Source organism: Aquarana catesbeiana, linkage group LG12, assembly GCF_042186555.1.
Source record: "Aquarana catesbeiana isolate 2022-GZ linkage group LG12, ASM4218655v1, whole genome shotgun sequence".
Lineage (NCBI taxonomy): Eukaryota > Metazoa > Chordata > Amphibia > Anura > Ranidae > Aquarana > Aquarana catesbeiana.
The window spans coordinates 18,102,481-18,116,418 of NC_133335.1; the positions used below are offsets into that span (position 1 = coordinate 18,102,481).

At 45.0% G+C, this 13,938-nt stretch overlaps 1 long non-coding RNA gene across 4 annotated transcripts in view; it reads right to left on the reverse strand.

Annotated features, from left to right (window-relative positions):
* LOC141113257 (uncharacterized) overlaps positions 1–13,938 on the reverse strand; it is a 97,974-nt gene that overhangs the window by 30,425 nt on the left and 53,611 nt on the right. Inside the window, exon 1 of one of the 4 annotated variants that reach the window (XR_012236756.1) lies at positions 7,332–7,458. The exons of 1 other annotated variant lie outside the window; for it this stretch is intronic. This is a non-coding gene — a long non-coding RNA (uncharacterized lncRNA). Of the gene's footprint in view, positions 1–6,965; positions 7,241–7,290; positions 7,459–13,938 lie in introns of those variants that run through there. 2 more of the 4 variants (XR_012236757.1, XR_012236754.1) reach the window with 2 other exon arrangements.

The window sequence follows — 13,938 nt, forward strand, 5'->3', positions numbered from 1 at the left end:
CGATCCTGCCCATTTAACGGTTCAAAAAGTGTATGACTGACCTAAGAGTTATCATGGGAAAAAAGGTGTCTCCACTGAAACGTTATCACCACTGCTCCCGCTGTTGTCAATCAGTCAGACAGCTAATGAGGAGAGAAAGGGGGCAAGGTCGGGGCGGTCTGTGTGGAATGGAATGGAAACAGGGAGCTGTGGCTCGGATCGGGTGCCCACATAGCGAGCTGCTTGCTGTCGGGGCACTCAACAGGAGGGAGGGGCCAGGATCGCTGAAGTGGGACCCGAGAAGAGGAGGATCGGGGGTGCTTTGTGCAAAACCATTTCACAGACCAGGTGACATGTTTGACATGTTTATTATTTTCATATCATATCATATGACGTCCAGCGGGAAAACATGCCGGCGCGCAGCGTGGCGATCAGTGGTGCTGTGCGTCACTCTGACCCACTGCATCTCCGAACTTGGTAAGAATCCTCTGACGGAGGCTCCTTACCACGTGATCAGCTGTGACCAATCACAGCGTGAACCAGGAAGTGCCGGTAAACGGCTTTCCTTGGTTCGCGCTGCCAGGCAGAGCCGATCGGCGGCTCTCCCTGTCAGAGGGGGTCTGTGCTGATAAAACGTACATTGATTATCAGCACAAAGCCCCATCAGATTTGCCACCAAAGATGCCCATCAGTGGCCATCATTGCCAGACAGTGCCCCATCAGGAACGCCTATCAGTGCCCATCGCAGTGACAATCAATGCTCACCACAGTGCCCATCTGTAACATCTGTCAGTACCTCATCATCAGTGCTGCCCATCAGTGCCATCTATCAGTGCCCATCATTTCTGCCTGTCAGTGCCCATCAGTGCCACCTATCGGTGCCCATCAGTGCTGCTTATCAGTGTCGCCTATCAGTGCCCATCAATTCTACATATCAGTGCCGCCTCATCTGTGGCCGTCAGTGAAGGAGAAAACAAAATTTTATAACAAACTTTTTTTTTTCCCAAATATTTCGGTCTTTTTTAGTTTGTTTAGCAAAGTGGTGATCAAATACCACCAAAAAAAAAGCTCTATTTGTGGGAAGAAAATTCTAAAAATTTATGTTGGGTACAGTGTAGCATGATCGCGCAATTGTAATTCAAAGTGGGCCAGCGCTGAAAGATGAAAATTGTCCTGGGTGGGAAGGTGTGAAAGTGTCCGGTATTGAAGTGGTAAACCTAAACACTGATGCAATTTAATGCCAACATCAGTTGAAAAATATCACAAATTGTGTCCCGGAATCTGTGACATCCAGAGATGCAAATAAGTTAAATCTTAACTCCGGCCAAACCGCTAAATACAAAGGTAAGAGACATATATGGGAACTGGTTCATCTTCCAAAGCATTTGTATTTATGTTTATCCAGTGCTTAGATTTACCCAGCTCTGCAGTACAGCACGGGTAAACTTACACTGATTGCATTTAGAAATGACATGTCATGATCCAATAATGAACACAGAGCTGCATTAATTTGTTTTCCCTTATATCTGCCCGGAGGTCACTTTTAAACATTGCTGGACTGCATAATCCATTCAGTTCTGGCTAAGCTATCTTTAATTTTGCTGTATTAGTTTGCTAATGAGCTGTAATTTGAATGTCTTTGAATCCTTCTTAGTGCAGATAAGAAGAGTGCAGGACAAACAATTGCAAATAACAAACACTAAGAGGACTAGAGAGGCCAGTGAGAGTTACATATGAATGGAATGGTGTTTTCACATATTATACTGTTTTGTTATTACCACTTCCCAACCTACGCCCCCGGGAAGTGGTGGTGGTATCTGCATGATGGCTTCAGCATTCTTTAGTTGCTATTATTCCCTTTTTGGTAAAAGTGATCCAAGCGGCTAAAAAGTGGCAGAAGGGCGCGCCAACTGCCCCCCCCCCCCCCCCCAATCTGCCACGCGACACCATTTCCATTTTCCAGCATAAGGAATAAAAAATGTTGAGAGAGTTTAGTTTTGCGTTAAGAGCCCAAAAACCACTACAGTAAGGGACATAAAATGCGTTTGTTCAGTGCTATGTATTGTGAATGGCATCACAATGTACCTGCACTGCAATGTGTGGTAACACATGGTATGCATTGTATTCGTGAAGCTTGGGTGCAGGAGAGACTTGTGGTGCGTTAAGCCCCCGTACACAAAAACCAGCAGCCAACCGACTCCGGATCAGCGCTCTCAGCCACTTAACGGAGTGTTCTGGTAGGGGGGCCTTCCCCTTGTCAGGACACAACAGCTCCGCAGGGGAGATCGCTGTACTAACGTCAGATCATTAGTACAGCGGCTCCAACCAGAGCTCACAGTGCGTACCAGGCTCTAGCCATTGCAACCGACCTTCCTGGTGTAAATGGGCCCTCAATGTTTTCATCATGAAAGGCAGGGGATGCCATCCCCGTCCTACCCCCTTCTGGTGGCCCTGTTTCCTGGAGGCAGGAAAGACTTTCCGATCATGAAATCACTGTGATTGGCTGTGATAGAGGTCACAACAGAGATCGTTTGTGACAGCTCAGTCACCGTGCTGGGAGTGCACACTGAGCCCGCTCTCAGCACAGGACCCTTAGCCAATCATGAACATAGTGTTAAGGCCCACCCTCCTCTACTGCGGCACATACACTCTCCGGCCACTTTATTAAGTACACCTGTTCAAGTGCTTGGTAAGACAAATTGCTAATCGGCCAATCACATGGCAGCAACTCGTACAGGAACCTTTTTCTAAGTCGGAGCGACTTGCGTCGCTCCCCTTAGAACAGTTCCATAGCACAGAACGGGAGGCGACTTGTCAGGCGACTAGGTCGCCTGACAAGTCGTCCCTGTGTGAATGGGCTCTTAGGCATCTAGATGTGGTGAGGACAACTTGCTAAAGTTCAAACCGAACATCAGAATGGGGAAGAAGAGATTTAAGTGACGTTGAACGTAGCGTGGTTGTTGGTGCCAGGCGGGCGGGTCTATTATTTTAAAAAAAACTGCTGATCTACTGGGATTTTCACTCACAACCATCTCTTGAGTTTACAGAGAATGGTGGGAAAAAGAGAAAATATCCAAAATTGTGTGAAAGAAATGCCTTGTTGATGTCAGAGGTCAGTGGAGAATGGACAGACTGGTTGGAGATGGTAGAAAGACAATAGTAAGTCAAATAACCCCTCGTTACACCCAAGGTATGCAGAATACCATTTCTGAACGCAGAACACATTGAAGCAGATGGACTACAGCAGCAGAAGACCACAACAGGTGCCACTCCTGTCAGCGAAGAACAGGAAACTGAGGCTACAATTGGCACAGGATCACCAAAATTGGACAACAGAAGATTGGAAAAACGTTGCCTGGTCTGATAAGTCTCGATTTCCGCTGCGACATTCAGATGGTTGGGTCAGAATTTGGTGTAAATAACATGAAAGCATGGATCCATCCTGCCTTGTATCAATGATTCAGACTGGTGGTGGTGTAATGGTGGGGGGGATATTATCTTGGCACACTTTGGGCCCCTTAGTACCAATTGAGCATTGTTTAAACCCCATGCCCTACCTGTGCATTGTTGCTGACCATGTCCTTCCCTTTATGACTACAGTGTCCCCATCTTCTGATGGCTCCTTCCAGCAGGATAATGCACCATGTCACAAAGCTCCAATCATCTCACCACTGGACAATGAGGTCTCTGTACTCCAATGGCCTCCACACTCACCACATCTCATCCAATAGAGCACCTTTGGGATGTGGTGGAGCAGGAGATTGGCATCATGGATGTGCAGCCGACAAATCTGCAGTAACCTCGTGATGCTATCATGTCACTATGGACCAAAATTTCTGAGGATTCTCTCCAACACCTTGTTGTATCTATGCCACCAAGAATGAAGGCAAAAGGGGGTCCAACCTGGTACTAGCAAGGGGAACCTAATAAAGTGGCCGGTGAGTGTATGTTTTATGTGGTCGGCAAAAAGTGAAAGTTTGTATGAGGGATGAGAATATAAGTCAGCATTACAATGTTATGAAATTTTTGGAATAGAAAATCACAGATATATATACTTTTTGGACAGATACAGGTGACAACGAGAAGCAGAAGCCGACTTCCATCTCCCGTCCACCTGATACCTTTCCAGGACTGATAGGTATCACTGTTAGCCGGCCTCCTGCCCAGTGTAACATCCACCTGATACCTATCCAGAATAGATGGGTATCACCCTGCTGGCCGGAGGTATCAATCTGTTCCTCCATATGCTTTCTCTATTCAGAGGTTACAGCAAAACAGGTTGTGTGTCCCCCAGGACTAAGGTGAGTGGATAGTTAGTGTAGCCACTATTATGTGACTCCACCTAGATAGCCCCCAGCAGAAGGACACATTGACTGAGCAGCATTCTGTCATTCAGCCTCCACAGTAACATAGTAACTGAAACCAGACTAATTAATGGCATTAAGTGCTTTCTGAGATGACAATATTTGAGGCACAGATGTTACAAACTCCTAAGGCTAAACACCATTCTGTTCCCAAACTCATGTCACAAGACGTCCACCAGTAAACAAAGACTCTTCCTCAGTAAATACCGCACTCTGTCCTTCCTCTCTGCTACACTCTTAGTTTTGGATAGAGTGGAGAGGGATTAGAACACCTGTCAGCTTTTATTGCGGTCTGTGTCCCCTCTCTCGATTTGTTCCGTTTACCATTACCAGTGAAAGTAAAAGAAAATCCCAAATTTTGATTTGTCCCCAGAAATAGAGGAGAAATCTTCCAATGGGGACACCAGTTCTGGTGACGGGGGGGGGGTCCCCCAAGAAATTCCCTTAGAGCCCTTTCACACTGGGGCGGTTTGCAGGCGCTATTGCGCTAATAATAGCGCCTGCAAACCGACCCGAAAGTGCCGCTGCTTGCATTCCAGTGTGAAAGCCCCGAGGGCTTTCACACTGGATCGATGCGCTGGCAGGACGGTAAAAAAAGTCCTGCCAGCAGCATCTTCAGAGCGGTGAAGGAGCGGTGTGTATACCGCTCCTGCCCATTGAAATCAATGGGACGGCGCGGCTATACCGCCGGCAAAGCGCCTCTTCAGAGACGCTTTGCGGTGGTATTTAACCCTTTCTCGGCTGCTAGCGGGGGGGTAAAACCGCTCCGCTAGCGGCCGCATACCGACGGTATAACGCCGCTAATAATGGCGGCGTTTTGCCCCCGCCCCAGTGTGAAAGGAGCTCTTAACCATTTGCCAACCTGGGTCAATTCTGACATTCCTCTCCCACATGTAAAAATCAGTGTTTCTTTTCCTAGAAAATTCCTCAGAACCCCCAAGCATTATATATATTTTTTTATAGCAGAGACCCTAGGGAATAAAATGGTGGTCGTTGCCATTTTTTATGTCACACGGTATTAACGCATATTTTCCAACATGTTTAAAAAAAAAAACAAAACAAATAAAAAAAACAATTTCATGAATTAAAAAAAAAAAAACAGTAAAGTTAGCCCAATTTTTTTGTATAATGCGAAAAGATGATGTTACACTGAGTAAATTGATACCTAACATGTCACGCTTTAAAATTGCGCACATTCGTGAAATGGTGACAAACTACGATATTCCAAAAATTTTAACAGGTTACTAGTTTAGAGTTACAGAGGAGGTCTAGTGCTAGAATTATTGCTCTCGCTCTAACGTTCTCTAACGTTCACGGCGATACCTCACATGTGTGGTTTGAACACCGTTTACATATGCATTCGCTTCTGCGTGCGAGCACACCGGGATGGGGGCGCTTTTTAAAAAAAAATGTTTCTTTATTGTTTATTTGATTTTTATTTTGACACTTTCCCTTACATTTTTTTTTTTTAATACTTTTATTCCTATTACAAGGAATGTAAACATCCGCTATGATTGCTTTTATATTGCAGGGAATCGCCAGCTGAAAAAAATGATATCTGAATGATGCCTGCAGCTACACCCATCATTCAGATATCACCACTTAAAGCCCAGGACGTCATGTGACGACCAACGGGTGGGCAAGTGGTTAATTTGCAGGGATTTGCTCTCATTTCCTGTATTGGCTATGGGACAGGAAGTGATTGGAAATCTCTCCAAAGGGACACAGATGGTAAAAATAAACCTTACAGGGTAACAACCCTCCCTTACTTTATACAAGTCACACAGCTGCAGGGGGCCATACACACAAATAGAAGAGTATAAAGGGACAGATCAACAGACCTGGGTGCAAACATCCATACCAGTACAACTATAAACGCTCAGATATGTGCAGTTACCAGCTTACAGCCTCGGCCTATCATTGATTTTTACAGGCAGCTGTATGCAAACACCTGTAACTCCTGGTCACTGAAATAAAACGGTTCTATTGAACCTCTGCAGCTGTGTGAATGAAAGCTAAAGAAAGCAGGCAAATCCATCAGGTTGGTATTGCTGTCTGTGTGCACACAGGGAATATTTCCCATCACTTCCTGTCCTGATGCCTACCAGGGGAACTGCTGTGAGCTGCACTTCCTGTTTCTTTTCTCTGAAGTGCATTGTTTATCTATCATTCGTCCAGAGAGGGAGCCTACAGCACTGCCTTGGCAAGTATCAGGACAAGAAGTGAAGGCAGACAGCAGTGCACATTTATACAGAGGTTGTAACACTTTGCATGTTCATTGCATCTGAGAAATGTTACAGACAATGTAAGGTCCCCCCCAACTCCTTTCCTATTAGGACTCTAGTGATCACTGTGTGCCCTCCTGTGTTGCAGTTTGCTTTGTGAAGGAGGCCTCCCCCCCCCCTCATATCTATATAACAGCTCTAATGATCTTTATGGTTTCTATACAGCCGTTTTGAACGGCATATTGTTCTTGGATCCGTATCCCTCCCAGCTACCAGAATACATCCAAATTCATGGCTGATCTCTGTCAGGAAAACACTAATAAAGTTCGCTCCGCCTGTGTAGTAGATTGATGTTTCCCTTACTGGGAGCGTCGCATGCTTCAAACACTTCACACACCTTGGAAGCATCTCTGTCCAGTGACATCCCGTGTTGCTCAGAAAACAATTAGGTAATTGTGTATGAGCTCATACAACTTCCGCACATCGCACGGCCTCTACTCCCAGCTGGCCTGACAAATCTTGAAGAGTCAGCGTTACAGAGGCCGTCCAATGTCCCCGGGCAGGAAATAGGTAACATCTGTCCCGGCTTCCTCACAGCACTGTGCGGCTCTGTACAGAGAGCTCTGTGCATTACAGCACCAGCACTGCATCAGTCCGTCCCGTCACCTGCCCACACCGGGGCTCAGTGTATAAAACTGGAGGGAAACAATAATTCCCCTTACCCCTTGTCAATCACAGTGGTCATCAAGCCTCGGTTTTTCACCTTAAAGTGGAACCTCATCGTTTTTCATCTTTCCATCTATGAAATCTTCTGCCCTTGTTGTTGTTTTAACTTTGGATAGTAAAGATTTTTTTTTCTGCCAGTAAATACCTTATACAGCCCACTTCCTGTTTCTTGTCTGGAAAAAATGACATCATGCACAGCTCTCTCACTCTCCTGAGAGTTTGCCAGGAAGGGAGGGGGGATGAGTCATAAGAGGGCCAATGAGAGCTGCGGAACTGGAGGTGTGTGATTGTGTAAATACAGGAAGTGAACAGCTGCCCACAGTTAAAATGATTGCAGCCAGACCTGGTGGAGGGAGATTTCTGCAGCATATTTGGCAAGTACAGAATCACAGTATATATAAAATAATATGCAAAGTGGTTAGAGGGAAGCTTTAGAATGGCAAAGATGTTTTCATTACCAATTATGTGAGCTGACTGCAGTTCCTCTATAATGCATAAAATGCATTAAGGTGAAAAACCGTAATGGTTTAGGTGGCTCTATCTGTGCGGTACTATGAAGATTACTGTGTTTGATGGGTTATGGAGGCCAGGGGAAACATAAGTGGTCCAATAGACCCCTGATGTCTACATAAAGAGAATGTGTCACTGGCCATTGCTATCACAATGGGGGCTTGTTAATACCCTTGTGATAGCAATAAAGTTACATTTAGTGGTAAGTGGTTTTAAAGAAGGGAAAATTTAAAGCAATCCTGTCACCCCAACTTCAGAGGTGAATGCAGTTGTGCACGTAGGGTACATAAGTGTATGTAAATGGAAATTGCTCCACACGTTTGGTGTTGCACTTATTGTTGGAAGTGAAAGTAATAATTCTAGAGACATCACACAGGCATATTCCTCCCTTTAGATTGTAAGCATCATAAGCAGGGCCTTATTATTTATCTTCTGTATTGCATTGTAACCTTGTGCTTATTCCTATTATATAGAGCATAGTGAACAAGCACAGCTTCCGAGCCTCCGGATGTCATCTATGACGAAACGTGTAGGGTGGGGGCCATCGCTTGTGACGTCACCACGCACAAAACACAAGGAAGTGGTCTGTGCCGCCTCAGGACTAACACAGGGAATCAGTCTGTGCCACCTCAAGACTATCAAAGCATCACCTAAGTTAAATTGTGTGTGTAGTGTAGTTTCTCATCATTTAACAAGTGCGTGCAATTTTAAGGACTGACATGTTTGGTATCTATTTACTTGACACAATGTGAATTTTTTAAGTATGTCTTACACTGGATCCTTGAGCCCATTCACTGTAATTAAAGCTGCTATTTTCACCTGTCAGTAACACGAATGGCTGTGTGCCGCTGTACTCATGTAATACAGAGGTCCTATTATAAACACAAGTACATAGTACAAGAGTTTGCAAATGCTTGTACTCTGTATTCATGATACCACCTCTGTATACACAAGTACATCGGCACACATTCATATTACTGACAGGCTGTATGCTGCACCAGGTATATCTGAGTGCAGGCAATAGCTTCACATATACAGGATGGGCCCAGGAAGCCTGTGAGCCCCTTATATTTTACCATATTTATTTTTATATATTTATTTTGTGTGCAGTAAACATTTATTTTAGTGTTTTTTCCAAAAAATACAGATCTGAGAAACATTTGTGCAAATATCGTGCAACAAGAAAAATTGCAACTGTCACCATTTAACTTACAGGGCCTCGGCTTTCATAAAAGATATGATTGTTTTGGGGGGTTTTTAAGCAATAAATGCAGATTTTACTATGTGTGTGAAACAAAACAAAAAGATTGCTCTGGATGTGAAGTGAATAGATAGTGAATGTAGAGAAGCGACGGTGGTTGGAGACGTCAGCACGAGGGGGGGTGCTGGGATTGTCTGGAAACGTTCGATTCTCCTCTCCCTCAGAAGTTGTTGCTGTACAGGTGGACGGAGAGGACTTGTCTTACACAGGACAGGCCCCCTAGTGGAACAGAAGAGCATTGCTATGTGTTAGCTGACACACACACAGCACGTGCACAGTTTTCCAAACTAGTAAAGAAAGAAGTATATGGATTTTTTTTTTTTTTTTTTTCTAGGCACTGTGTTGAGTCGATCATTATAGACTGAGATAGCATTGGGCAGGGTCCACCAGCTACTGGTATGTGGTGGGGAGTTGGCAGGCAGATAAATGGCCACATAAGGGAGGATTCCTATAATTACAGGCTGTAGTGGAAACATGTCACAATCTGTAGGTGGGACTGGGCTGGACTGGGAGCTTCTCATGGATTAGATCAGATTTGTGAACAGTTGATCTCCAGCAACACCATCTGAACACCTCAGGGGGGGTGTAGATGGCATTACTGATGGGAATTATGCAGCTCGGTGTCAGCCAGAGCTGGGGGGGTGCAGGGTGAAAATCGATCCGCTGTCCTGAGGAAATGTCATTATTTTATGTTATCGCCACATACTAATCAAAAAAAAAAAAAAAAAAACGATCTGACGGGTATTGGGGGGCCACAGGAATGAAGAGTCTGTGTCACACATACTGGCTTTCATTTTCCAGTGCTGCCTAGAATCTGATTGGTTGTAAAAGGCTCATCACAGACATTTTCCTTCTTTTTTTTTTTTTTTTAGCCCTGGTTCACACCAGTGCGGCTTTGAATTTGGCGCAATATCAAAGCCACAAAGCAGTGCGATTTGCACCTCCGATTTTATTGCGGCTTGCGACTTCATTTAAAGCATAACTAAAGGCAAAACTTTTTTTTTTTTTAAAGTTTTGGATAGAGTGTAGAGGGATTAGAACATCTGTCAGGTTTGTATTGCTGTGTCTGCACCCCCTGTTAGGGGGATTGACCTTCCCTATTTGTTCTGTTTACCATTATTAGTGAAAGTAAAGAAAATCACAAATTTTGGGTCATCCCCAGAAAACTAATAGTGGTGATTTCTTCCAAATGGAGACACTAGTTGTGGGGGTCCCCAAGGAATTCCCTTAATTTGCAGGGATTTCCTCTCACTTCCTGTTTCGTTGTGGGACAGGAAGTGAAGGCAAATCTCCCCAATACTATACAGATGTAGAAAAAAAAAATCTGACAGGTGTTATAACCCTCCCTTGCTCTATCCAAAATGAAGAGAAAAGTTTTGGCTATAGTTCTACTTTAACAGAAGTCAATGCACATCGCAATGAAATCCTAAAAAAAAAAAGTAGTGTAGGAACCTTTTTTTCCAAGTCGCTGTGAATCGGACAGTTCCATTGCCGGCAAAGCGGTGTGACTTTTCATGCGATTTTGAACTGTCAAATTGCATGACAAATCGCACCAGTGTGAATCAGGGCCTAATAGATGAGGCTTAGGGGTGTTCCATTTAGAATTACAGCTCTAGGAGCTGACTGGTTGCAAAAAGGGGTACAAGTCTGATCACGTGCAGCGTTCGTTCTGTATTGAGTGACTAAAGAGGGAGTAAACTCCCATGTAGGATTTTTACCTATAGGTTAACCTATAGGTACAGTAAATATCTCCTAAACGTGCACCGTATAGGAGAAACGTACCGTATATACTCGAGTATAAGTCGAGTTTTTCAGCACATTTTTTTGTGCTGAAAGTGCCCCCCTCGACTTATACTCGAGTCAAGCACTTTTTTGCAGCAAAAAATTTCATTTTCTGAACTGAATTTGGGGCCCTGTATCTCAGGGCCACTTGGTTCTAGGAACCCCAAATTTGGTATGCAAACCCAGTAGAACTGGTACCATAACATATCCAAAGCTGGAGTTCCTAGCACCAAGTGGCCCCGAGATACCGGGCCCCAAAATCGGTTCGGAAAATGTCATTCTCTGCTGCAGAAAAGTGCTTGACATTTTCTGAACCGACTTTTTGGGGCCCTGTATCTTGGGGCCACTGGGTGCTAGAAACCCCAGCTTTGGATATTTTATGGTGCTAGTTCCACTGGGTTTGCACACCAAATTTGGGGTTCCTAGCATTAAGTGGCCCCGAGATACGGGCCCCAAAATCGGTTAACTGTGTCCATCTGCAGCAATGTAACTTCGGGACCCTTTGGGTTCAGAGACCCCAAATTTTGGCTGCAGCTAGGGGGCATCTAGGAACCCTTAACTACCGAGTTTGAAGTTCGGGGGACCTATAGCTGCAAATGGGCACAGTGAGGCTGCAAATGGGCACAGTGAGGCTGCAAATGGGCATTGTTGACCCTCTTTTCCACTTACAGTAGCTGTGCATTTCTCACCCTCGTCTTATACTCGGGTCACTAAGTTTTTCCCATTTTTTTGTGGTAAATTAGGGCCTCGACTTATACTCGGATCGACTTATACTTGAGTATATGCGGTACTTTAGATGCAGCCGGTGACCTAACCGGCGCATGCGCTCTGGAGGAACAGCACGCCCGTAACGCTCCTTCAGAGCCGTGCCACAAACAGCGGCTCCCTCCGTGCATGCGCAGGAGTGAAGTCATCATCGCATCGGCCATTCATATCACCGAAGCCCGCAAACCCAGAAAAAAGACCAGGTGAACATGGAAGCGCCTTCAGTGGTGACAGCGCGCCGCTGGAGGGCTTCATTCTAAGGTAAGTCTATCATAATGTATGCAGTGCATACTAACACATTATAAATTAAACTGCCCAGGGCCCGATTTTTTTTTTTTGGATGCAGTTTACTACCGCTTTAAATAGGATATTTTATAACCCAGCGTCTGTACACATTGCTAGGAAGAGCCGGCGGACAGAGAGAGAGCTGTGTGTGGAATGATGAAATGACGAAGCAGCAGGAAGATCAGTACAAGACTGAGCAGGTGGAAAAGATGATCCTTCGGGCCAAATAGTTCACTTAAAGCCATTTATCTCTGGCCGAAGAACAATGGCACATGGGAGGAGAGGCCTGCCAGCTATGAACAGGGGGATCTAGAAAGAGGAAAAACAGGTTGGGAGATTTATGGACATGTTCCCTCAGGAATCACCATTTATACATAGCTGGAAGACAACACTCTTATATAAGTGATAATTCTATGTGCAAGTGGCCCCAGGAAACTGGGATTAAGGGAAGAAAGAATACCTGCACTAAAGGCACATTACATTATTTATAGGTTTGTCCCCAGTCACAATCAATACGGAGCAAACACATTGGGGGTTGATTTACTAAAGCTGGAGCGTACAAAATCAGGTGCAGCTCTGCATAGTAACCAATCAGCTTCCAGGTTTTATTGTCAAAGCTTCAATAAATAAGCTAAAGGAAGAAGCTGGTTGGCTACCATGCACAGCTGCACCAGATTCTGAGAGCATCAGTTTTAGTAAAGCCCCCCATTGTAGTCTTCCAAGCATTGTAAATTGGGAGGGATGCCTCCCATGTGATATACAATGAACAATTTTCAACTAAAAATAGAAATAAAAACATTACACTAGTAAACCAGCCTATGAAGGTTCCAGGCATGGCATGAGCACTGATGAGGGATATCAGCACAATGAAAGCCATGTTAGAGGGCGCTAGCTATAATCCTGCTAATATGTGATCTAGGGGTGCAACGGATCAAAAAACTCAGGGTTCGGATTGTACCACGGATCGGATCATTTTTCGGAGCAGCAAAAAAAGAAAAATAAACATAACCCCCACTATAAATAGTCACAATCTCCGTCCTCACTGTAATATCCACATCTCCCCCACTGTAATGGACATCTCCCCCACTGTAATATCCACATCTCCTCCACTGTAATATCCACATCTCCCCCACTAATATCCACATCTCCTCCACTGTAATATCCACATCTCCTCCACTGTAATATCCACATCTCCCCCACTGTAATATCCACATCTCCCCCACTGTAATGCCCCGTACACACGGTCGGACTTTGTTCGGACATTCCGACAACAAAATCCTAGGATTTTTTCCGACGGATGTTGGCTCAAACTTTTCTTCAATACACACGGTCACACAAAGTTGTCGGAAAATCCGATCGTTCTATACGCGGTGACGTAAAACACGTACGTCGGGACTATAAACGGGGCAGTGGCCAATAGCTTTCGTCTCTTTATTTATTCTGAGCATGCGTGGCACTTTGTCTGTCGGATTTGTGTACACACGATAGGAATTTCCGACAACGGATTTTGTTGTCGGAAAATTTTATCTCCTGCTCTCCAACTTTGTGTGTCGGAAAATCCGATGGAAAATGTCCGATGGAGCCCACACACGGTCGGAATTTCCGACAACACGCTCCGATCGGACATTTTCCATCGGAAAATCCGACCGTGTGTACGGGGCATAATGGACATCTCCCGCACTGTAAGATCCACACCTCCTCCACTGTAATATCCACATCTCCCCAACTAATATCCACATCTCCCCCACTGTAATATCCACATCTCCCCAACTAATATCCACATCTCCCCCACTGTAATATCCACATCTCCCCAACTAATATCCACATCTCCCCAACTAATATCCACATCTCCCCCACTGTAATGGACATCTCCCCCACTTTAATATCCACATCTCCTCCACTGTAATATCCACATCTCCCCCACTAATATCCACATCTCCCCCACTAATATCCACATCTCCCCACATCTTGCTTGCCGTTGAGGCGGGTGATGATGACGTCAGCGCGCCGCTCACCTAGGCCGCCGCCGGTTGTACCAAGA